The sequence below is a fragment of the Pseudonaja textilis genome, chromosome 2 (genome assembly GCF_049901715.1).
Source record: "Pseudonaja textilis isolate UNSWEBS1 chromosome 2, rPseTex1.2, whole genome shotgun sequence".
NCBI classification, from domain to species: Eukaryota; Metazoa; Chordata; class Lepidosauria; order Squamata; family Elapidae; genus Pseudonaja; species Pseudonaja textilis.
Window position 1 is genome coordinate 236,756,097 of NC_141991.1, and position 24,890 is coordinate 236,780,986.

The window sequence follows — 24,890 nt, forward strand, 5'->3', positions numbered from 1 at the left end:
TGATTTTTTTCCTTTGAAATGTTTTGCTTCTCATCCAAGAAGCTTCTTCAGTTCTGAAGTTCAGTTCGGTTCTTGGATGAGAAGTGAAACATTTTTTTTTAAAAATGCAAGCCAAGAATGTCCTGTTGTTTTAGAAAAAACACCTTTAGGACAACCATGACCTGGATGATTGAGATGTATACATACATACATACATACATACATACATACATACATACATACACACACACACATTGAGATGTATACACACACACACACACACACACACACACACACACACATTAGATGCATATGGAACTTCTGTATTTCAGGGGAAAAGTAAGGTAAAGGGTCAATTCCAATCCTGATAATGGACATAGAGCTTTCCTGACAGCAATACAGAAGTATTTGGCCATTGCAACCTTCTGAAACATATTTTGAACTTTCTGCCTGGCATTTCCAAGTGATCTCCCACCCAGATAGTAATACAAAAAGAAATACGGCACACATGTGCATGTATGAACTAGACATAGAAGACTTCTACATATAGCTTTGACAATGGATCTCAATGGAAGGTGATACAATAAAGGAAATTGAATGGCGTGTTAAATGTGGTTGACAGGCATTCAGCAAGCTAAGCATAATTTTCAAGAACAACCTCCCCTTATGCCTGAAAAGTTTTCAATCAGTGTACGCTACCTTGCTCCAACATGCCGATGAAACATGGATACTACACCTCACAATTGATAAATGTCTTTGGAGATTCTCAATCATCCAGGTCATGGTTGTCTCAATGATGCTTTTTCAAGAGACGACTGGACTTTCTGGTTTTATTTTGAAGATATTTCACTTCTCATCCAAGAAGCTTTTTCAGCTCTGACTAGATCCATTCCCCACCATCTAGTCAGAGCAGAAGAAGCTTCTTGGATGAGAAGCGAAATGTCCTCAAAGAAAAACCAGAAAGCCCAGTTGCCTCTTGAAAAAGCACTGTTGGGGCTCACAATCGATATGAAAGCTACGAGTGGCACAAAGAGCCATGGAAAGATACATACTCAGCATCACAAGGCAAGATAGAAAGATCTGCACATGGATTAAAGAATGAACATAAGTATACGATATCATCAAGAGAGTAAAAGAATTGAAATGGAAATAGGCTGGTCACATAGCAAGTAGAACTGATGGCAGGTAGACCAGAGCAGTCATGGAGTGGATCCCACTTGATAAAAAGCATCCACGAAAGAAAACAAGATGGATTGACCACATCGGCAAGTATCGTGGGCCAAACTGGCAAAAGGAAGCTCATGACAGTATTGGTTGGAAACATGCAGAAAGGGCCTTTGACCTGCAATGGATAGACAATGGCTAAAATAATGATGTATTAAGAGCACTGGGTCTTAAGCCAATTAAGAAAAGAAAGGAACTGGGATAATGACCTTTGAATGCAGACATTGCAAGAGCCAGTTACTTTTCAGCACTTTGGTCTTCCAGTTGACACGCAACATCACTGATAAATTCCAAGCCTGACTTCTGAATGAATGATTAAGAACTTTAAAGTCAGTGATTATTCTACTCATTTTGTTTTTAATGAAGATTAAATAAACATGGGTGGGCAGGGCAGGAAAGGATCACATTTAAGCACTTGCTGGCAACAAGAGTCCTTTGTCTAGCATTATTTCTAGCTTTAACACATGCCCATGTTGGAACGGTGGCAGAGATACTTGCAAAACTATTTGAAGCAAAAAATACCATCCTGGTAAAATTGTTGAGGGGGTGTGTGTGTGTGTGTGTGTGTGTGTGTGTGTGTCCCTTTTTCCAACCAGGAGTTACAGGCTATTTTGAGATCATCTTGACAATGTGCTGTTATAAGTACTTTTGTTGCAAGTACTGCAACTTCTGTTAGAACTTGCAGTAATTCTTCAGGATCCATCGCAAGGATAATCATACTGCTGTGAGTAATTTCTAAGTTGGTGTCTAGCAGACTTTCACATCCTGGATTACAACATCTGCCTGTTTTTAGGATTGATTTACATCACTTCCTCTTTTTTTCTGCTTGCCTTTTATAACCTTCCTTCTCCTCCTTCGGTAGAGTTCTTTTTGTGATAGGGAAACTCTTTTAAAGGCTGCAGCTCAGTTCTTAGTGAGAGGCAGCCAAATGTTCTCTTTGCAGCTGCTTCAAATTGAAGCATGTGGGAGGCCATGATAAGCTCAGCTCCTCAGGCCCATGGGTGGCTGGTTATTCTTACGATGTTTACAATTTAGCACAATAATAAAACAGCTGTTCCAGGTGGTGAATTGCCAAACACCGTAGAATCATAACAGAGATTTAAGCATGGCCTACAATCGACGTGGAGAATATTTGATCCTGCGGAACGTAATGAATTATAAACCCCATTATCTTTCATCTATGATCATGGGGCTGCTATGAATTCTCATTTGGCAATCTCACAGACTCACTATTCCTGAGCTTAGAGAACCAACCATGTATAGGTCTTTAACAGGGCCAATCCTAATAGTAGCCACACACACAAAAAGGGACACATTGGGTGCCAAATTGGAAAAAGCTCAAAAAGGAATCTACCCAGTCTCCTGCCCAGAATGATTGCTTCAATGCACTGAATATGTCAGGCTTTTTTTTTTTTACCTCAGTTGACAAGTCCTTTAACATCACTGCAAGGGCCACCTGTGAATTGGCTGTGGCTCCTGTGTGCAAATGCAACTGCTAAAGTGAGCTCACAATCTGTTGCTTTCAAAACTCCATCAAAGCAACACGGACAGAGCAGTCAGTAGCATTCCTTCTAGATAAGATAAGATAATTTTATTGTCGTTTTTTTTTTTACTGCGAGCACACCAGCCCACATTAAAAATGACTTATATTGCCTGCTTTCAAGAGAATATCTACCTGAACACATACCTAACACACATATACATGTGCTATATACATACATAAATATATATACCTGTACCATTCATATTTATACATATTAATATGCACACTGTCCATTTTGAATACATAGCGGAAAGAGAGAGCTTGAGAGTTCACCAGGTTGATGCTATATGGAACAAACTGAATCTAGATGTTCTGAATGTCAAACTCATGGCCCATGTGTCGAATGTGTCACGTGCTGGCCATGCTCACCTCCATTTTAGCAAAGAGGATAAAAGTCACGATATGTCCTGTGGTGACAATGTGACGATGTGAGTTTGACACACCTGATCTAGATGTTCTGCTTTGGATACCATGAAGCCTCCTCCCAGAAGGTAACAAGGAAAACAGGTCAGGAAGATGATGTGTAGTGTCCCAGACAATCCTGCATACTATACTATTCCTACTGTTGTGGAAAGGGGAGTGCAGAAGGGAGAATAAAAAATCTCAGATGGTGATTCCTGTGATTCGAGGACAACCTGGTGGCCTCCAAAATCCATTATAACTGTGATCTTCTAGGAGCCTTCTGGAAGTTGCCATTCCAAACATATGAGACCAATAATGCAATAACCCATTACAATGAACTAGCATAGTTTGGAGGGGAGCTATCACTCTCATACAGGGATGTGATTCAACCGGTGTAACAACTGGGTAGGTGAGTACACGCACTTTGTGCACGCACAGAGCATTTGCTATACTGGCCTTCTCCAACAGTCTCTGTGTGTAAAAGAGCTGACACGCGGCAATCCACTGTGCCGCACAAATCAGCTGAGCTTGAAAACCAGGATATAAAGCACAGACTAGAGCTGGGGCAAGCAGGTGGGCCCAACAGCTGATCGTTGGAGTGAACCAGTTCGCTCACAGCTGATCCTCAGAGCTATCAGTTCGCCCGAACCAGGTCGAACCAGTAGAACCCACCCCTGTTCTCATATGAATATACAAATGGACCATGATGGCCAGTGAGGACGTGCAGAGTACTTTTCTCTCACCAGTGACTAACAGCCACAGATGGGAATCTATCTTGGTGTGTTTGATCATTCAGGCCTTATTTTTAAAATCAGAATTACAGAGAGGTTTCCATTCAATTTGCTGAAATTTATTTATCACGATTATGATAGGAAATATTTGGTGAACCAGACTGGGCTAATGAAAACAGACTTCTGGTCTAAAGATAGAAAAGAGGAAGGAAGGTTCTGCATCTCCAAAGTGCAGATAACCAGCACAGCAGTTCATGTGAGCTTTCTGACACCTGCTCTGTAAGTCATGGGCTGCAAATTTGAGATCTTTTTAACTTCTAAGATAGCAATGGGATAGTTATGTCTAATACAGTTGGCTTTGAAGTTTTTGAGGGGGGGTTATCCTGCTGAGCATCTTTGTTTTAATCCTCAAGGCAACCATATCCCTTGTAGCTCTTACTGATATAATAATACTTTGCCAACACTCTGATGCTTCAAGGATAGTCCTGGTAGAAACAGATGATTCATCAAGGGCAAGAGATAGTAGAGCGATTATGTGGCTCACAACACAGGGTGTGGGGAATTCTTCTCCTTCTCCTTGTTAAGTATTACTCCTTCTTTAAGAAAAAGTACACACTAATTGTCTTTAATTACCTTGCCATATATTTTAGATGCTTCTAATTGTTTGAATTGTTATCTTTAGTAATCTATTAGTAATCTATTAGTAGTGCCTGAACATATGTAAAGCCAAAGAAATATCAGAATCTCCAACTAATAGAAGGTGGAGGGTATTATCCAATACTGAAAATGGGAAATTCTAAATTTGAGAACCTAAAACCAGTGGATGAAAAGGATTGAATTTAGTGAAATTTGATGGGCTAAGGCAGGGGTCCCCAAACTTGGCAACTTTAAGACTTGTGGATTTCAACTCTCAGAATTCTTCAGCCAGCTGGTTGGAGAATTCTGGGAGTTGATGTCCACAAGACTTAAAGTTGCCAAGTTTGGAGACCTCTGGGCTAAGGTATCAACTCAGTCATGCCATGGGCTAGATCATGACATTTTTGCCTTTGCTGAGCCAGGGTGGCCTGGCCTGCGCATGACATATCTGGCTTGTGGGCCTCCAGGCCTAAGCTAAGGATTTTTTTCTCACAGGTCAGAGAAAACTTTTGCCTGATTTTGCATGGTACGTGTACCATATAATCTTTTTAAAGTGAAATCTATAAGTGTTTCAGATGTCCATCTGAAGGAGTGATCTCATTGATGTAGGTGAGGGGTGTCAAACTCAAGGCCCACGGGCCAGATCTGGCCCACAGGGCTGCCCTGGAAACAGCAAAGGACTGGCCCGTGGTGCCTCTGCCAACAAAAATAGAGCTCCATTTCTGCTGGCAGAGGGTTGCAGGAAGCCGTTGCAGCAAAAACAGAGCTTGGGAGCCCATTTTTGCTGGCAGAGCACTCAGGCCACCACAGGTGCCACCAACGCGAGTGATGTCTAGCTGTCCATACCCACCCCAGCCATGTTCACCCTGCCCCCCCGAGATGAAACACAACCCTGATGTGTCCCTCAATGAAATCGAGTTTGACACCCCTGATCTAGGTAATTAGCTGTAAATTCTAGAGGAACAGTGATAGTAAGCTTTTAGGAAAGTGTAGAAAGGACACATTGGCATTTCTAATGATTTAGGCAATGTGGATGGGAGGATTTACACATATGCAATGATTTAATTGCCATATAATGTGATAAGGGCAAATTCATTATGACTCAAATATATGATTCAGCTTTTTATTATTGAGAAAAAATGGACAGAATTGGAGAGTGCCCTATTTAATCAAACATTTTGCTCCCCTCAATGGCCAACAAAGATTTCAGAACTCCATCAGAACCTGTGCTAAATGTTGAATCTCAGCAATGATGTATATTTAGCATAGCATAATCAGTGCCTATATCAGGGGTGGGATTCTGCCTGTTCGGATCTGTTTGGGCAAACCTCTAGCTCTGAAAATGATCTGGGAGCGAACTGGTTCACTGCGATGATTATGTGGGCCTGCTCCTGTGCTGCACTGACCTTTATCGTTTTAGCTGATCAGCGTGGAAGAGTGGATTGCTACTCTTCAGCTGTGTTAGTCTCCCAAAGTAACATAGTAGGTAAGTGTCATGCCCTTGTTAGAGTCAGACTCTGAGGGAGAGGAAGAACAGCCAACAGGAAGTGGAGGTGTGGCTCCAGAAGTTGTGGAGGAGGCTGGGGAAGGGCAGAGGCCAGCTGGGCAGTCAGAGAAAGAACCAGGCCCATCCCCTCTTCATCCTACAACATGCAGGGAGGAACGGAGAAGGAAACAACTTGGCTTATGAGAGAGGAAGCGGCCATGATCCCCCTCATTGGTTGCAGCTGGGGAGAATAGTATATAATAGAGACAGTTAAAACACAGTGTTGCTAGAAGCAAAGTGTGTTTTATTTTGGGCTGAAGTTATCTTGGTTGGTGTCCTTTTAACGGACTGTGCCTTGTGCCTTGAAGCTGGTAATTAGTTATTCTGGTTTGTTGTGGAAATTTCTTTGTTGTAATTTGTTTTGGTTTTTTTTATTTTCACCTTTATCTGCTCATTGAGTTTGGACTGTATTGCTTTCTTTTGAAGACTATTTTTGAATAAGTTTAATCTCCAACTGAGAAGTATTGGACAGTGGGGCCAAGTTGGAGGCATTAAAGGACATTTATTTATGTTTTGGATTTTGTTACATTTGTGTTACACTCCGGGTCATCACATTAAGGATTTTTGCATTGGCGTTCACACGCGCACAGGACATGAAGCACACAATCACCGAACCGGTTGTTATACCAGCAGCATCCTACCCCTGGCCAATTTGAGAGTATCATATTGAGTATAATAGTCACCTCCTTCATGAATTCCGCTTCTAAAGAAATTGAATGAATTGAAATAAGGTTTTCCACTTACAATTGCCTCGTCTGCCATTCCCAAATTAATGTACAGTTTCTTCTGATTATGCAGTGAGTCTTGAAATATCCTCAACTCATGATATGATCATTACTCATCTTGGGAATCCTAAATCATAGTTTGTGTAAGGAAGGTGGGAAGTATGGCTTCAGTCAATTCTGCCAATCCATTTCATCTAATAACATTTGAGTTGTAATAGTACCCAAGAATGACTGAAGTGAGCTTTTCTAAAACAAGGAATTGGCAGCTCTTTCAGCTGATGATTACCATCGAGAAAATTTACATATCAGAGATCTTATATAATAATGTAGCCTTTTTCTTTAAATAAAAGCTATTGTAAAATGTTTGAAATTGTAGCCATTGATATTCCCACCCTGAGATGTCAATATTATGAAGGCAAATAATATAAAACAGATGAGTTGAGGTTGATGATTTTGGTTCAGGGCCTATTTTGTTCAACACAGCCAGGAAAGGTTGGTTGATATTCCATTAGCACAGGGCTCTTCAAACTTGGCAACTTTCAGACTTGTTGGACTTCAACTCCCAGAATTCCTCCTCCAGTCATGTTAGCTCAGGAATTCTGGGAGTTGAAGTCCACAAGTCTTAAACTTGCCAAGTTTGAATGAAGACCCTTGTTTTAGAACAAAAGGATTCCTGAATTATCTAACTGTAACTTATTCTAGACCCCAGAGCTCAAGCAAACGCCTCTGAATAAGATATTAAAGCAAGGGTCTTCAAAACTTGGCAAGTGTTAATTCCTGAGCTAACATGACTGGAGGAGGAATTCTGGGAGTTGAAGTCCACAAGTCTTAAACTTGCCAAGTTTGAAGACCTTTGCATTAGCAGAAGCTAATCATTAGAGGAAGCATTCATGAGAGTTGGAACTATTTTTGAAATGGCTTACATATCCTTCTCTAAAGAAGACGACTGGTTCTCCAGTGGATGCCTAGGTGGAGTCAGTGATAAGGGATCTTCCATTTCAAAGGAAGAGGCAGACAAAAGTGAACCAAGGAGTTCTTGATTGCATTAGCCAGAATTGAGGATGCAATCTTGGAAAAAAATTCTGGAATTGTTCTCCTGGGATATTTGTCCTGAAAGAGTATCATTGTTTCCCCACTGTCTGTATGCTTGTTCCTAACACATTTTCTCAACCCAAGAAAATCATCCTGCCCTTGAAACTACTCACCGCTCAGGAATGTGAGGAATAACACTCTTAATTGTAATAATAGTTATGTGGTAATCCTGTTTCATGTGTGCTTCCTTACTATAATCATTGAAATAACTACATAAGACTTTTCCAACATGGAATCAGAGGTGGGTATTCAGCAGGTTCTGACCAGTTCCGGAGAACCAGTAGCGGAAATTTTGAGTAGTTTGGAGAACTGGCAAATACCACCTCTGACTGGGCCCACCCCCATCTATTCTCTGCTTCCCGAGTCCCAGCTGATAGGCTGGGTCTTTTGTTGCCCTGCACAGGACAACAGAGCTGGAAAGCAGGATAGTGGGGTGGGGAGGGAATGAGAATTTTGCAATATCCTTTCCTAGGAGTGGGGATGGAATGGAGATTTTACAGTCTTCTTCCCCTGCCTTGCCCACCAAGTCACGCCCACCAAGCCAGGCCCACAGAACAGGTAGTAAAAAAATTTGAATCCCACCACTGATGGAATCCCCAGATGTCTTAGACCAGGGCTCTCCTAACTTGGCAATTTTAAGGCTTGTGGACTTCATCTATGGTGGGCTGAGGAATTCTGGGAGTTGAAGTCCACAAGTCTTAAAGTTGCCAAGTTTGAAGGCCCATGTGTTAAGACTGTAACTCCCAGTATTCCAAGTTTTGTTAAAGTGGATAATTAATCAATTATCAATCTTACATGTGTAAAATTGCAGCTGTTGTCATATCCTCTAATTGTGGATACCAGAAGTGCTTCTCAGCTCTGGTCATTTTAAGATGTGTGGATTTCATGTTGTCTAGGAATTCTGGCTGTTGAAGTTCACACATCTTAAAGTGGCCAAGGTTGAGAAACACTGCCCTATGCTATCCTTGGCCTGAGATTTTTGCATGGTATAATACAAATTGCAAAAAAATAAAAACTATATAAATGGATGGAATTTCATGGAACTTTTTTTTTTTTAGATTTCCACTCACAAGCATATCTTACTGCTTTGGTGCAAAAAAATATAAATATAAAAATAAAACTTTCCTCTAACTTCCAGGACATCTAACCCATAATTTACTTAATCAGGATTTACTCAATCTGTTAGATTAACCTTACTCTCTGAAGCATAAAAGAATTGCACCAGTTGGTTTCACATGTCCTGCCAGAATTTCCCTAACTGCATTTGAGCCCGTCTAGTTGTATGAATCCTGTCACTTGCCTGCTTCTTTCTGCCCAGCCCTTCTGTTTCTGACTAGGGTGTGTGTGTGTGTGTGTGTGTGTGTGTGTGAAAATAGGGTTGGCTGGTATGTGGCTAACTTCAGCCAATGGACCATTGTCAATTCAAATGAGTTGCTTTAGTTCCCAAATAAACTGACCAATGAACTTAAGGTATATTGGCGGGAATATGATGGGTTCATTTATGATTTGTGGGCACTGAATAAAACTCCACATTGGTGACAGAAAGGGCATCCGGCCATTAAAACACCCTGCTAACTCCATTCAGTTGCCCAAACTCCACCCTGCAAAGGGATGATGGGGGTCATTAAATGAAGATGATGATTTATGATTTGCTGGCAACACCAACTCAGTTAAAAGGGCAAGGAGCTGCATTCACACAACATACTAAACTTGGTTAGCATTCACCTTGTGTTAAGTTTACACTTCTTTTGAATGCCAGGAGGGCAATTTAGCAGGTTGTGCCAAACCCAGCATGGGGTGGTGGGGTTTTGGCTAGTTGACAAGTCAAGGTATTCTACCAATCTAAAAAACTGAAGAAATCATCCATGGGATTGATTAATTAATTAATTAATAAGCCACCACGTTGTTTGAACGCAAGCCGGGGTGCCAGGCGGAACCCTGCCAGCGTGGACATTTAAGGGATGCGCGAACTCGCAACCCTGGAGTCGTTCACACAGCGGGAGCATCGCGCGTCGTGCGAACGCAGCTCCTCCTCCTCCTCCTCCTGCTACTGCTGCCGTCGTTTCGGCTCTTCTTTCCCTCCTCCTCGGCGCGGAAGGAGTTAAGTTTTGGCAGGCGAAAAGACACGGTAAGGGGGAGTCGCCCGAAGCCGAGGCAGGCAGCGCAAACATCGCGGCGCATTCCTGGGTAGCCCTCAGCTGCCAGCATCTGATTAAAACCATCTCTCTCGCTGTGAGTGGCTAACTAAACAGAAGGCTGGAGTACGGCTGCGTCTATTTAAGCCGAGTTGCCGGAGCTGCGTCTTCGCCGGCTCCAGTGTGGAAGCCTCATGAGCTAAGCGGGTCGGGGGTAAGCCGGGTAAGTTGGCAACCGAAGTGAAAGGCGCGTCTTTGGGAGCCTCGGAAGGACGAAGCTGCAAAAAAAAAAAAAAAAAAAACGGGGGTCGTGATGGGCTGCGCGTTTGGAAACGCCAAGTTGGGTTAGGAAGGGTGGCCACTAAAAGGGTCGAAGCTTGGGAGGGAAGTGTCTTCAGCGGGTCTCTCTCTCTCTTTTTTTTTTTTCCCCTCCCTCGGCCCCCCAAAAAGGGAATCTCCTTGTGGATCTATTCCTCCGGGCTGGCCGCCTGGCCGAAAGCGGCTGCTTGCGAAATAACGAGAATCTTCTCTGAGCTCCATCCGAGCTGGCTTGCTTGAGCACCGAGTAGACGCGCATGGATTATTTGCGGGCTATAAAAACCTCTACCGAGACAGCTTTTTTTCTTTTATCCCCTTCTTACGTTTTCTAAAAGCTTTTTTGTTTTAAAAATTGTTACCTAAAAAAATAATGGGGGGAAGGGTGGAAGAGTGCTCTAAGACTTGTTCCAGGAATCCAGAAACCTCACCAATCTTGGGTAGGAAAAAGGGAGGTAACAAGAATGAATGGAAGCACGTAGAGACCGACCGAGCTAGCTTTGTAAATATGGTGTTTGGTATAGGAAACTTGGCTGAGAAGATTCCCTTTTCTGCATGGAAAATACCACCCCAAGAGTCCAGGATTTCAAATGGGGAGGGGGGTGGGCATTGATTAAGAAAATAAGTATTGGCACAGCCTTTAAAAAAAACAGATGCTTGCAGCTGCTGAAAAGGAAAACTTGGAAGAGTTGTGGAATAAAGATTGCAATTAAATTTCAGAAGATGAAATTGCAAATTCCTCCAAACTGGAGGGGGGGGAAATAGATTAGGAGTTGTAGGCCTTTCCTCTTAATGTAAACCCACTTGGTCATGTGCTAAAAAAAAAGGTTAAATTGAGCCCTGGTACTTTGAGTCACTGGACAATGTTCTAAACTTAATAGCTTTGCCTGGAGCAGACTTTCCTCCCAGGTGTAACATTATTCCTGCAGCTCCTTCCTTGCCCAAGTGAAAACAAACTAACTTCTCCAAGCAGCCCAAGATGGAATATGTTTTTTCCAACAGCAGTGGATGAATGGTGCTTTAGTCTGTGAGTAAACCAGTTATGCTGAAATTAACTTAGGTCTGCCTGGCTCATCTTTTGAAGATAAAGTATTGTTACTTTTAGTAGCCTCTGAAGGGCTTGTAGGATTCTGTTTGTTACGTGGGGAAGGCTAAACCTTTCTTACGGGATAAAATGCATATTTAGTATCAGCATCTGGAAGCATTTGTCTAAAAAACCCAATACTGACCCTGTTATGTGAAATAATACATAGCCTGTGGTTTTAGTAAGATGTCTTGTTCCCCAGTGGAAGCAAAGATTATCTGGGGATTGCAGGTTTAATTGTGGACAGCAGGCATGTTATGAAGAAAGTGGATTTGCCAATTTATCTGTTATTTATAATCCAGCATGTTGTCTGAACGCAGGCTGGGTGTCTGCCTTCTAGAGCTGAGTCCATACCAAGTTAGCTTCATTATAAGGAAAATTGCTTTCCTCACTGGCTTTGTATTTAGGAAGCCTCTAGCACACACCCTAATGTGTATTGATGCTGGCTGCAGGGAAGGCTGCTGGTATCTGGAAGGAAAATTGTCTCCAGCTGTATATAGAGATCCTGAAAAGGGTTAGTTGAAGCTAAAGCTAAGTATAATTGCCCCGTCATACAATGGTTTCTTGGGCTGTATGAAGCAAAATGAGAGACAGCTGACCCTACCCTCACAGGTGTGATGAGTGCGGGGATATAGGAGTCAAGCTATGTTGTGGCTTCTTTTTGATGAAATAAAATCTAAAGTAAGTAGGTTTCATGGTGTTCTGTGTGTAACCTTGATTGGCTGAAATGCTTGCTATTCACTCTGCCTGTTTGATGTGTAGAGTTAGCAACTACCGGTCAAGGAAAATAATTTTCAGCAACGCTTTTGTGACCTATGATACAAACAATGGAATTTTTCTCTTGGACTGCATTGTAAGGAAGACCTGGAAATTGCTTTGTAAGCAGAAGATTCTGTGAGTGAAAATGTAATGTTTAACTCTGGTTAAAAATGTCTTCAGCGGACTACTGAAGTTGGGAGCAATGTAGGATCAAGGAGTATAATGTAGATGGGAAATGTGATGGATACACTTTTATTAGCTACTTATGAGGAAGCTTGAAGACCTTGTTAGTCTCATTAGTAAGGCAGCCCCTCACAATGGTGGTGCAAAATCTTCAGTACTCACTGCATTCTTTCTGTCATGTAAATGTTGAGTCATCTTTTCAGTCCCAGCAAGGGGCTGTAACAGCAAATAAAGATATAGAGGATAACCAGCTTAGCCTGCTTTGTACAGCTGAGATACAGACAGCAGGAGGGTTTATCGAAAAGCTGGTTTCAGCAAGGTTTTTCTTGCAATCAAGTCTCCCAATGTGATACCTTCCAGATAAGAGACTACAACTTCCTGAGGATGCCCAGGTATGGGCAAGGCAGATTATGGATAGTTTAAAATGTATGGATATATGTAATGGATGTGTAAATTCGTGGGATTATTAAAGCAATGGGGATGGTTAGTGCCAACTTCAGGTTATACCAACCATTTGGTGTGGAGCTAACTACCTGGTGAAGGCTATTAAATAGGCATCAAATCATGGTTATGCAGGCACTTGGCTTGAATGTCTTCATTTTTTAAAGACATTATAGGGCTTTCAAACTGCGTGCCTGGCCACGCCCACCCCTGGTTTAGCAAAGGGGATGTGATGATGCGAGTTTGACACCCCTATTCTAACCTATCATGCTGAGAGTGCCTTTTTCAAACCCTTGGAAAATTCCTGTAATAAATTCTGCAGAATCTCTAAAATGTAGAGATTGCAGCATGTTTTACTGAAGAGTTGCTTCTACTGGAAATGATTGGATGGCAGTTGTGATGAGGATATGATTAATTTTTTAGCTTGACAGAGTTTTTTCACAAATGTTGCCAAGCAAGGCACATGAGGGTTTTGCTGAAAGGATATTGGATTAAGAAAGAAAGTGAAGAAAGCGGATGAGTCAGTTTGTCTTCTAGTCAAGTTGTGTTTGGCTACAATTTCTACAATCTGATGTTTTGGTTGTGCTGCCTGGAACTTTTGGGGACTGAAGTCTAAATCATTTACAGGTACCTGATTGCTTATTCTTAGGTCTTTCTTATAAATTGTGTTAGTGGTTGAAGTCAATGACCTTAACCCATCTGTCCTGGGCCTAGCTGATTTACAATAGCCCTTAGACTTATACACTGCACCACAGTGCTTTACAGCCCTCTCTAAGTGGTTTACAAAGAATAGAATAGAACAATATAATAGAATTCTTTATTGGCCAAGTGTGATTGGACACACAATGAATTTATCTTGGTGCAAATGCTCTCAGTGTACATAAAAGATACATTCATCAACTTAATAGTCATAGGGTACAATAAGCAATCAAATCTTACTAGGAAACAGTATAAATAGTAAGGATGCAAGCAACAAAGTTACAGTCATAAAATCAGCCTATTGCCCCCAACAATCTGGGTCTTCATTTTACTGACCTCTGAATCAAACTCCAGGAGTGAGCAATGAGTTAGCCTGTAGTACGGTTGCACCACCAGGCTCAATACCATTAACCATGGTATCTTTCTAGATCAGCTCAGTGAGTTGAGATGCATCATGTTGTGATGCTCCCCTCCCCTATTCCATTGGCTGCTGGGGGGAGTTTTCTCACCCTAGAATTCTGCTTTGCAGGGGTATCAGGGCTGTACCTTCTCCCCACTCTATACAGAATTCATTTTAAATATCTACAGGAAACTATTGGGAAAGGTCATTCCGCCACATGGTGTACAGTATTATAGCATTATATTGTAGATCTTTGTCCTTGGCTAAACAGGTGTGGCTGTCAAAATCCTGGCCTGGCATCTGTCTATTATAGGTCAGGGTTCTTCAAACTTGACAGCTTTAAGACTTGTGGACTTCAATTCCCAGAATTCCTCCTCCAGTCAGCTCAGGAATTCTGGGAGTTGAAGTCCACAAGTCTTAAACATGCCCAAGTTTGAAGACCCTTGCTGTAGGTCTTTGGTTGAAGAAACGTCTTTCGTGAAACTTCAGGAGCTATGGTAAAAATGAGGACCCAGATTGTTGGGGCAATAGGCAGACTGTAAGCTGCTTAGAGAGGGCTGTAAAGCACTGTGAAGCAGTAAGTCTTAAGTGCTATTGCTATTTACCAAGACCAGGTTGTCCATTCTTGTTTCTATACTCCCCTACTCGAACTAGTGTGCAATTGGGCCAGCCTCCTAGACTCGAGATGCTCCTGATCAAAAAAGTGGCCAGAAGTACTTTTGTTCCAACTTGGTCTTGTGCTTCAATCCAGTTGCTTCCCTTTCTGGATTGGGAGGCCCCACCCACTGCTTCTGAATGGAGTACTGCAATGTTCTTTATGCGGTGCTGCCCTCTAAAGCTGTTGAAAAACTCCCAACAGTCCAGTGGTGGTATAGTTATGGATGCACCTCATATACACATATAACATCACTAACTTTCTAAGCCACATCAGCTCCCTATGGTTTGATAACTTGGGTTCAATTTAAGGGGCTGGTTATTTACCTATAAAACCTTTCCTAATACAGAGCGGGGATATTTATAAGACCTCTGTAACTTTCTATCCTACACACACTTAAGGATAGTAATTTTTTGAGTCCCGTCCTTGAAACAATGCCATCTGATGGGACTGGCCTCTGGAATGATCTCACATGGCTTTTTCCTGCGGATTTTAACTGGGATTGTTTTGTGTTTTTTCTTTTTTTATTGTGCACCAACAGGAGTCACAGCGTTTTGAGTCTGGAGGCCATATAAATTCTTTAAATAACTTAAATAAATGAAAACCATATTATGGCTCAAAAGTGTATGCATCAAAAGATTTTGGCTGAAGATCATTATTTTAACATCATTGGGTTGCATATGTGAACTTAATTTATCTTGTATCTAAGTATTATTAGAACCTGAAATTCAGAGGAGATTATTATTACTTTTGTTATGGGCCTCCTGATGGAGGAAAGGGTGAAATTGGCAGACAAGGTAAACCTATGCAAAGGGCCTCCTGGATGCAATTGCTACCTAATCATCAGGTACCACCCTTCCAAGATCAAGGATGGAAATGTCCCTAACCCAAGGGGGCTCAGTCAATCACAGCTACTTAGTTTTGTGAGGCTTGAGTTGAAGTCAGTTCCCTATCCGGTTGTTCAGATTAGTACACAGCTAGTTTCACCCACGCAACTTGAAGTTATAGTTGGGTGTCATCCATATACTGATGATACCAAAGCCTTAGCTTTTAAATTCAGTTTTTAGTAAAAACTTCTACAACACATTGTATTGTCACTGAATTTTCATTTGCACTATGAAATTCCTATCCAGCAGAAATTGAGCAAAAAATTAGCGACTACAATACATATGTGCCACTTGTCTTAGAGCAATAGCAAACATTCTTTGGAGATGTAATATACCAAGAGTTATCAGTTTATATATCTCAGATGTTCTGCGTTTATAGAGGTGGATACAGATTGTACAGCAATCTGGTGCAATACTGTTTTTCCTCCAACAATTTGGGGGAGTGTACCTATAACTTAATCTTCCCACAACAACTCTGCAATAGGTTGGACTGGGAGCTGGTCCAAAATCACCAAGCGAGCAACCATGAACTTGAATTTGGGATCTTAAGCCAATGTTCTGATCTCATGGTTGCTAACTGAATACCCATGAGAAACACACAAGAAGACTGAATATTCTCTTGCATGGTTCCAGTAACATCAAACAAAGGCTGTGAGATAAAAATCAACAACCTCAACACAACAACAAGTGTATAATTAACTTTCACCTGTGAGTGCTGGAACCATCAACAGAGGATTGTAAATTAGTGGCGAAGAACATAATCCATCAATTGCTGTATACTTGACAGAGCAAGTTGCCTTAGTTCTGGGATCTATGTATTGGCCAAGATAAACCTTGCATCACTAGACTGACTCATGGGTGAAACCAAGAATTTTTTGGCATCATTGCACTCAGCCTTGTGACAAATGCATAGCCTTGCAAACTAACAAAAGTAATGCTTGCTGTTAAACTTCATATACTTTCCTAGCCTATAACCCATCAGTGCATATTATTAAGGCCTTAATTTAGGGGTGTCAAACTCAATTTCATTGAGAGCCGCCTAAAGGTTGTGTTTGCCCTGGGGGAGACAGAGGGCATGGCCATAATTTGTGTGGGGTTCCCTGTGGTGGCCCGAGTGCTCTGTCAGTGAGAATGGGCTCCTAAGCTCTGTTTTTGGCTGCGACGGCCTCCTGCAACCCTCTGCCAGCAAAAACGGAGCTTGGGAGGGGAGGGGCCCTCCCGAACTCCATTTTCGCTGGCAGAGGCAGCACAGGCTGGTCCTTTGCTGTTTCCAGGGCAACCCTGCGGGCCAGATCTAAGCACTCCATGGGCCAGATCTGGCCTTGAGTTTGAGATCCCTGCCTTAATCCATGTTCTTTATGCTGTTTTTCCCTATTGGGGTCCTTATTTGGTCCTAGCACCTCTAAAGGGAAAGGATCCCGAATCATGTGTCAGGGCGCCATGGACTAGCTTTTTGAGGTGTCCTCTAGATATATGGGGACAGTCAGCATTTATGTGACATTGTGAGATTCCGGTTCCGTGGGCGTGGTGTGGGTGTGGTTTGGTGGGCATGGTAGGGGAAGGATACTATAAAATCCCCATTCCTTCCCCACCCCACTAACCTGCTTTCCAGCTCCGTTCTCCTGTGCAGGTCAACAAAAGAAGACCCAGCCAATCAGCTGGGACTTGGGAGGCAGAGAATAGATGGGGGCAGGGCCAGTCAGGGGTGATATTTGCCGTTCCGCTACCAGTTGTCCAGAACTGGTCAGAACTTGCTGAATACCGCTTCTGTGTGACATGATGGCAAATATCATAATTTCATCTTTTTATCAGAAACAGCTAGGAAGATTTTGACAAAATCCTTGGATTCACATGGTACTGAGAAAGGGTGTGAGGTTTACTTATTTCTTAAATTTATACGCTGCCCATAATTTCTCAACAGTGAGATTGGCAGCGTATAAATTTGATATAAATTTAATAAATAAATCTCACCCTTTCTCAGCACCTTGGGAAAAAGCCAACCCACTGAAGCCAGTCCAGAAGGATACCATGGCCAATGGAATTGGAAACTGTTGAGACTCTCACATCACCTCTGTCTCAAACCTACCAGAGATCTTCCACAAGGATGACCCATGCTGTCTGTATATACTCTGAACCCAGTCTGAAAATGGTCCAGATAATAAATTATTGTAGGATTTGATATATCTTATTATTACACAATATGTCTTAGAAATAAACCTCTTCCTAAGGAAGTTTTCAAAATGTCTTAATAGCAATAGCGCTTATACTTATATACTGCTTTACAGTACTTTACAGCCCTCTCTAAGCTGTTTACAGAGTCAACTTTTTGCTTCCAACAATCTGGGTCCTCATTCTACCCACCTCTGATGGATGGAAAGCTGAGTCAACCTTGAGCCTGGTGACATTCAAACTGCCAGCAGCCAGCAGAAGTAGCCCGCAGTACTACACTCTAACCACTGCACCACCATAGCTCTTTAATAAAACAAAAAATTAAAAGGAGCATAGAAGCGTGCTCTAGTGGCTATCAATCTTCTGGCCTCAGTTTTTGGGGGAAATATTGTCTTCCATGGACCAGGCACAATTGGAGATGATGTTGGGGACCCCTGCTCTATATAGAGTGAATTTAGGAATTCAAACAAGTTAGGTTTGAATCCTGGTTCTGCTTGTTAGCCTTTATAGACATACCTTCTCAACCTAATTCTCCTTGTGTGATGTGAAGATGTGGAGAAGAGAGATAGAAAATATTACTGTTAACGGTAGTTGACATAATTAGTGTATGTGCTGTTTTGAACACTAGAAATGTTGAAATGTAAAATCAATACTGGACTTTGAAGTTGTAGAAATTTGAATGAGAACTTCATTCCCTCAATGCTCATATCCTCAGATCTGTTTATGATTCATTGATAGGAAAGGAATACAATTCCATTCTTGTACATTTGCTGATGAAGTGCTATGTAGTAAAATGTGCTGTATAAGCAAAAATGCCTTATGTTTTGAGACAGGATGTTGTAGTTCATTTCACAACATCCCCTTTGAAGTATGTAACAATTCATGAGTTACCCTCTTCTTGACATACCCTTGACTCAAGGATATCACCATTCTTGGATGGTATGAATACGAAAGATATACAAGTTTAGCAAATTCTTGGCATAAGTTCCCAATACAGAGCTGTATTACTCATTCTATTCCAGTGGAATGCATTCAGTTATAATACTCATTGATGTGCATGGCAAAGGAGGAAAAACTATATATTTGTTCCTAAATAAATGTATTCCTTCCTAGCTATTTCTAAATAATAAAAATCCAAGTAAAGAGTTATCTTTCCTCCAAGGAAGAAGATGAATTTTCTTGTGTTCCGTACTAATAAAAATAAGTTGGCTAAATTGTCTTGGTTACTAAATTAATTCACCTGCCTGGGTTCTCGTAGTGTATTGAACAGTACCCTGATCAAATTATAAAATAGGCAGCCAGATTTTAACAGTCTATGGGGTATACCTTTCAAGTGATTTAAAAATAAAAACCAATTGGAAGGAGCCAAAATCTCAAGGTTGTACATTAATTGATAGCAATAGATAGAATAAACTGATTTTCCTAATTAAGGTGAGATTTTTCTTTGACCCTGACTTCTAAATTTGCCTGCATCTTTGTGTATGACATCCCTTGTCTATATTTTGGTACAATGTATCAGGTAGATTGTACTAACTGAATTCCCTAAGAAATGGAGATTAGATGGAGGATAGCTTTGATTGAATAAAGGATACCTTTTCTTAGAATGTATTTAGAACTACTGACATAGCTGAATGCAAATTGCTGAGTAAATGTTGGGAGGGTTTTTTGTCCTTGCTTTTAAATGTTAATCTTTATCATGATAACACGGTAGTCTTCAACTTATGGCTGGTCATTTAAAGATTTCAGAATGCTGATTTCACTAGCATTAAGGGCCCAGATTGTTGGGGGCAATATGCTGACTCTGTAAACCGCTTAGACCTCAAACTAACCACTATTCACCCCATTCCTAAGAGGTCTATAAGGGGCATGCATAAGTGCACCATCATGCCTACCGTCCCTGTCCTATTGTCTCCATTTATCCGTACCTATTTCCTGTATTCTTACTCATGTTTATACTTATATCTATTATTTTGTAAGAGATTGACAAATCAAATAAATAAACAAATCAAATAAATAAAAATAGAGAGGGCTGCCAAGCACTGTGAAGCAGGATATAAGTCTAAGTACTATTGCTATTTTCTCCCCCAGAGAGGAAGAGGGAAAGATATAGCGAAAGATGCTAGCAAAAGATATAGATTCCAAAAAATAAAATATTGAAGGCTTTTGAAAGGCTTGGAGTCTCCGTATTCTCAAATGTATGAAGTTGCTTAAAGACCATAATGGGGAGCTCAGATTGCTGATGTTGAGCAAAGCATCATATGGATATCTTTCTTAATGCTGCAGTGACTTAGGTCCAAAATTCTGGCTTCAATTGTGGTTCTCAGCCAAGGACTACATGTATATCATATTCTTCTTCTCAAGGTGACATATATACATGTGTGTGTGTGTGTGTGTTCTGCCTCTGCCTACCAGCATCCATCAGTATTCATCTGGGTAGTGTCCTGTCAGTGTGTGAGAGTTGAGGGCTGTTTGGAAAGTGAAGCAGTATTTGCTATGTGAACAAGAAGGAGACAGAAAAGAGCCTGGGCATGGTTTAGCTGTTCTGTACCAAAGCTGCTTGGTGCTGTCAAACTAAAACTAAAACTTCTCTCTCTGCTTGTGTTTTGCATTTACAACGGATTTCTTTTCAGGTGGGGAGGGGGAGTAGAACTCCTTAGCCTCAGAGCGTGTTAGGAAGTACTAATGCTCTGATGGTCATTTTGAAAAATCTTTTTTTAGTGAGCACTTAGAAGCCAAGAGGAACATACATGCCAAATTTCAAGTTTGTAGGCTAAAAATGTGGCCAGAAGTCACACCATGAGGTTCCATGTCTCAGAGTGGACTACAGATACAGATAATCAGAGTTGGAAGGGACATTGTAGGTCGTCTAGCCCAAGCAGGAGACCCTACACCGTTTCTGGCAAATGGCAGTCCAATCTCATCTTGAAAGTCTCAAGTGATGGTGCTCCCACAACTTCCGAGGGCAGCTGTTCCATTGGTTGATTGTTCTCACTGTGAGAAAGTTTTTCCTTGTTTCCAGGTTAAATCTCTCCTTGTTCAGTTTCCATCCATTATTCCTTGTCTGGCCTACAGGAGCTTTAGAAAATAGCTTGACCCCTTCCTTCCTGTGGCAGCCCCTCAAATATTGGAAGACCGCTATCATGTCTCCCCTGGTCCTTCTCTTTACTAGACTAGCCAAGCCGAGTTCCTGCAACCGTTCATTGTATGTTTTAGTCTCCAGTCCCCTAATCATCCTGGTTGCTCTCCTCTGTACTTTTTCTAGAGTCTCAACATCTTTTTATAATGTGGTGACCAAAACTGGATGCAGTACTCTAGGTGTGGTCTTACTAAGGCTTTATAGAGTGGTATTAGTATTTCCCTTGATCTTGACTGTATCCCTCTGTTAATACAATTTAGGATTGCATTAGCTTTTTTGGCTGCACACTGCTGGCTCATATTTAGCTGGTTGTCTACTAAGACTCCAAGATCCCTCTCACAGTTACTGCTATTGAGCCTGGTTTCACCCAGTCTACATGTGTACTTTTGGTTTTTCTTGCCTAAGTGTAGGACTTTACTTTTCTCTATATTGAATTTCATTTTATTAGATATGGCCCAGTGTTCTAGTCTGTCAAGATCCATCTGGATCTTCAGCCTATCTTCTTGGGTGTTAGCTATTCCTGCCAGCTTTGTATCATCTGCAAATTTGGTAAGTTCCCCTTCTATTCCCTCATCTAAGTCCTTAATGAAGATATTGAAGAGTACTAGGCCTAAGATGAACCTTGTGGCACCCCACTGCTTACTTCCCTCCATGCAGACTTAGACCCATTAAGGACTACTCATTGAGTACGGTTTGCCAGCCAGTTGCGAATCCATCTAGTGGTGGTGCTATCTATTCCACTTTTTTCTAGCTTACTAAGAAGTAGGTTGTGGTCTACTTTATCAAATGCCTTGCTGAAATCTAAATATATTATGTCCACAGTATTTTGCTAGTCTACTAATTTAGTCACTGTGTTGAAGAATGAAATAAGATTGGTTTGTATGATTTGTTTTTAACAAACCCATGCTGACTGCTAGTTATTACTTTACTTGTTTCTAGATGTTGGCAGATCTGTTTTTTTATTATCTTTTCCAGTATCTTCCGGATATTGATATTAGGCTGATTGGTCTATAGTTTCCTGGGTCTGTTTTTTTCCCTTTTTTGAAGATGGGAACCACATCAGCTCTTTTCCAGTCCTCTGGTAGTTCCCCGGTGCTCCAGGGTTTTTGAAAGATACGGTGCAGCGGTTCTGAGATGACCTCTGCCAGGTCCTTTAAAACTCTGGGATGTCAGGCCCCAGTGATTTGTTTTCATCAAGAACAGACAGGTGTTCTCTTACTAATTTTTTGCTTATTTTAACTTTTATTTCTTGTCTGTCTTTTACAGTTATGTTTTTGGTGGGTTGAGTTTCTTTTTGCGTGAAGACAGAGGCAAAGAATGAGTTAAGCAGTTCTGCTTTCTCTGTATTGCCTGTTACTTCCTTGCCATCTTCTCTCTTTAGTGGACCAACTGTTTCCTTGATTTTTTTCTTGTTAGAAAAAGACTAGAATCTGGATCTCCCAGTACATCATCTTAACGTTAGCTCACTGACTTTAGAAGAGTATTTTAATAACCGAATCTTACATTAAGGCTTAAAACATTAAAACAAGGGCCTCCAAACTTAGCCACTTTAAGACTTGTGGACTTCAACTCCTAGAATTCCCCAGCCAGGCTTGAAGACCCCCTGCATTAAAACAACGACAAATTGCTGTAATCCAATGGACTCTGGGTGTTTATAACAAGTGGTTCTAGACCAAAGATCACCCATTTCAATCCAGAAAGAAATTCCCTTCCTGCACATAGGAAGAAAATGGGAAATGATCAAAACAATCTCTCCCCCCACCCAAAAAATTACTATGTTCATTATAAAAAAAACTGTCCTTTGTTCTGTATTTGTTCTGGTGTGCAGTGCTCTGTAGCGTTGTTTTGAGGGTAGGAGTTGAAACAGTTTATGTCTGGGATGTGAGGGGTCTGTAAATATTTTCAAAAACCATGTAAAACAGAAAAGGGTACATACCTTCTTAAATTCCAAAAAGCAAACTATCTTCCACAAGCTATGTAAATTCTTAGCAAAATGCAGGAAGAGGATAAGTATTCTGAGACTTCCCATATAACTGCCTGTGAAATGTAGACTATTAATCTTGAGTACTTGCTAGACAAGTGTTTCTCAACCACAGCAACTTTTAAGATATATGGACTTCAACATCCATGACTGCCTGGGGAATTCTGAGAGTTGAAATGCACACGTCTTAAGTTGGTGAAGTTGAGGAACACTGTGCTAGGCCAGGGAGAGATCAACCGCTGCCTGTCTACATTTTAATAGACCTCAAGGTAGTAAATACCCAGATTCAAGATGAAAATAAACAATAGACCTGTAAATATATCCATGAAGTTGTGGGCTAATTAAGATAGAATTCTTTATAGAATTCTTTATTGGCCAAGTGTGATTGGACACACAAGGAATTTGTCTTGGTGCAAATGATCTCAGTGTACATAAAAGAAAAGATGCATTCATCAAGAGTCAAGAATCATCAGGTACAACACTTAATGATAGTCAAAGGGTACAATAAGCAATCAAATCATACTAGGAAACAGTCAATATAAATTGTAAGGATGCAAGCAACAAAGTTACAGTCATACAGTCACAAGTGGGAGGGGATGGGTGATAAGGAGTGATGAGAAGATTAATAGTATAGTAGTGCAGACGTTGTAAATAGTTGGACAGTGTTGAGGGAATTATTTGTTCAGCAGAGTGATGGCATTCGGGAAAAAACTATCCTTGTGTCTATTTGTTCTGGTGTGCAGTGCTCTATAGCGTTGTTTTGAGGGTAGGAGTTGAAACAGTTTATGTCTGGGATGTGAGGGGTCTGTAAATATTTTCACAGCCCTCTTTTTGACACATGCAGTATACAGGTCCTTGATGGAAGGCAAGTTGGTAATAATTGTTTTTTCTGCAGGCCTAATTAAGTCACTTTTTTTCAGTGCCATTGTAACTTTGAATGGTGACTCCACACAAGCAAAGGACCAGCAAAGGAAGGGAAAAAAACTCCAGAGAAGTTCCTGAGACAGGAAGTCTAGTCCTGCCAAGAACGTAATAAGGGTTAACGGAGAGGCAGTTTCTGTAAGCAACACCAGAATCTTTCCTTCCTGCCTTCCTTACAGGATTACTCTTTTTCTGCAGGCCTAATTACTCTTTGGAGTCTGTGTCTATCCTGTTGGGTTGCAGAACCAAACTAGACAGTTATAGAGGTGCAGATGCTGCTGCATATGTTTGTATCCTGGGGTTAATACCTAGCTCTGGCAATCCGGGTATCGATACAATAGACAGCCTGGTTAGCAATGTTTCTCATGATATCTGATCTTATTACATAAGTAGCTGCCTATCAACTCTCTTCAGCTTTCTCTAATTAGTGAAGGTGAAACGAGTGTGAGAAGTTAAGGTGAATTCCTGCTCTTCCTGTGATGAGTGGGGCAGTTCAGGTCCATAAATGAAAGGGCCTTGATAGTGAAATCGTTGCCCTTTTGGCAGGATTCTACACCCCTGATCAGTTATGGTTTCAGCATAGGCTAGCTTAAAAGACACCTGTTTCTTCTTGAATGAAAGATGAATACGGGTAGTCCTTGCTTAGAGGCTGCCTCACTTAGAGTCTGTTCAAAGTTATGGTGGTGCTAAAAATCAACTTAGCAACCAATTCCTACATTTCTAACCTTCACAGAATATCCTTGCTCTTAGATTTACTTATTTGCTCCATTTCAATATGACCTAAAAGAGAAAGAACCCCATTCAGTTGAAGAAAGTAATAAGAAGCAAAGTAAAACAGAAGTGAAATCATAAGCCCTATTGCTGTCATGGGAGTTTCACTTAGCAACCAGTTCACTTAAGAACCAAGTCACTGGTTCCAGTTGTAGACGCTAAAGGAGGACTACCTGTACTGCCTCTGAGATGACCACCTGCTTCCAAGAATTTCCTTCAGATAATAATTCCATCTTTCAAGGTACCAAAGTTTTAAAAATGTAACCAGGTTTCCACATTAGAATAACTCTCAATTTGTTTATAGTGTATTGCAGGGGTCTTCAAACTTGACAGTTTTAAGACTTGTGGACTTCAACTCCCAGAATTCCTCCTCCAACCATGTTAGCTCAGGAATTCTGGCAGTTGAAGTCCACAAGTCTAACATTTGCCAAGTTTGAAGACCCTTGGTTTATTGAATAAACTCTATTCCGAGATAT

General features: G+C 41.2%; 1 protein-coding gene across 4 annotated transcripts in view; it reads left to right on the forward strand.

Annotated features, from left to right (window-relative positions):
• The first annotated feature begins 10,006 nt into the window (after positions 1-10,006).
• DAB2 (DAB adaptor protein 2) overlaps positions 10,007-24,890 on the forward strand; it is a 46,411-nt gene continuing 31,527 nt past the window's right edge. For all 4 annotated transcript variants that reach the window (XM_026715951.2, XM_026715966.2, XM_026715974.2 and 1 more), the window contains exon 1: positions 10,007-10,236. The gene's annotated coding sequence lies outside the window, so the exon portion shown is untranslated. The remainder of the gene's footprint in view (positions 10,237-24,890) is intronic.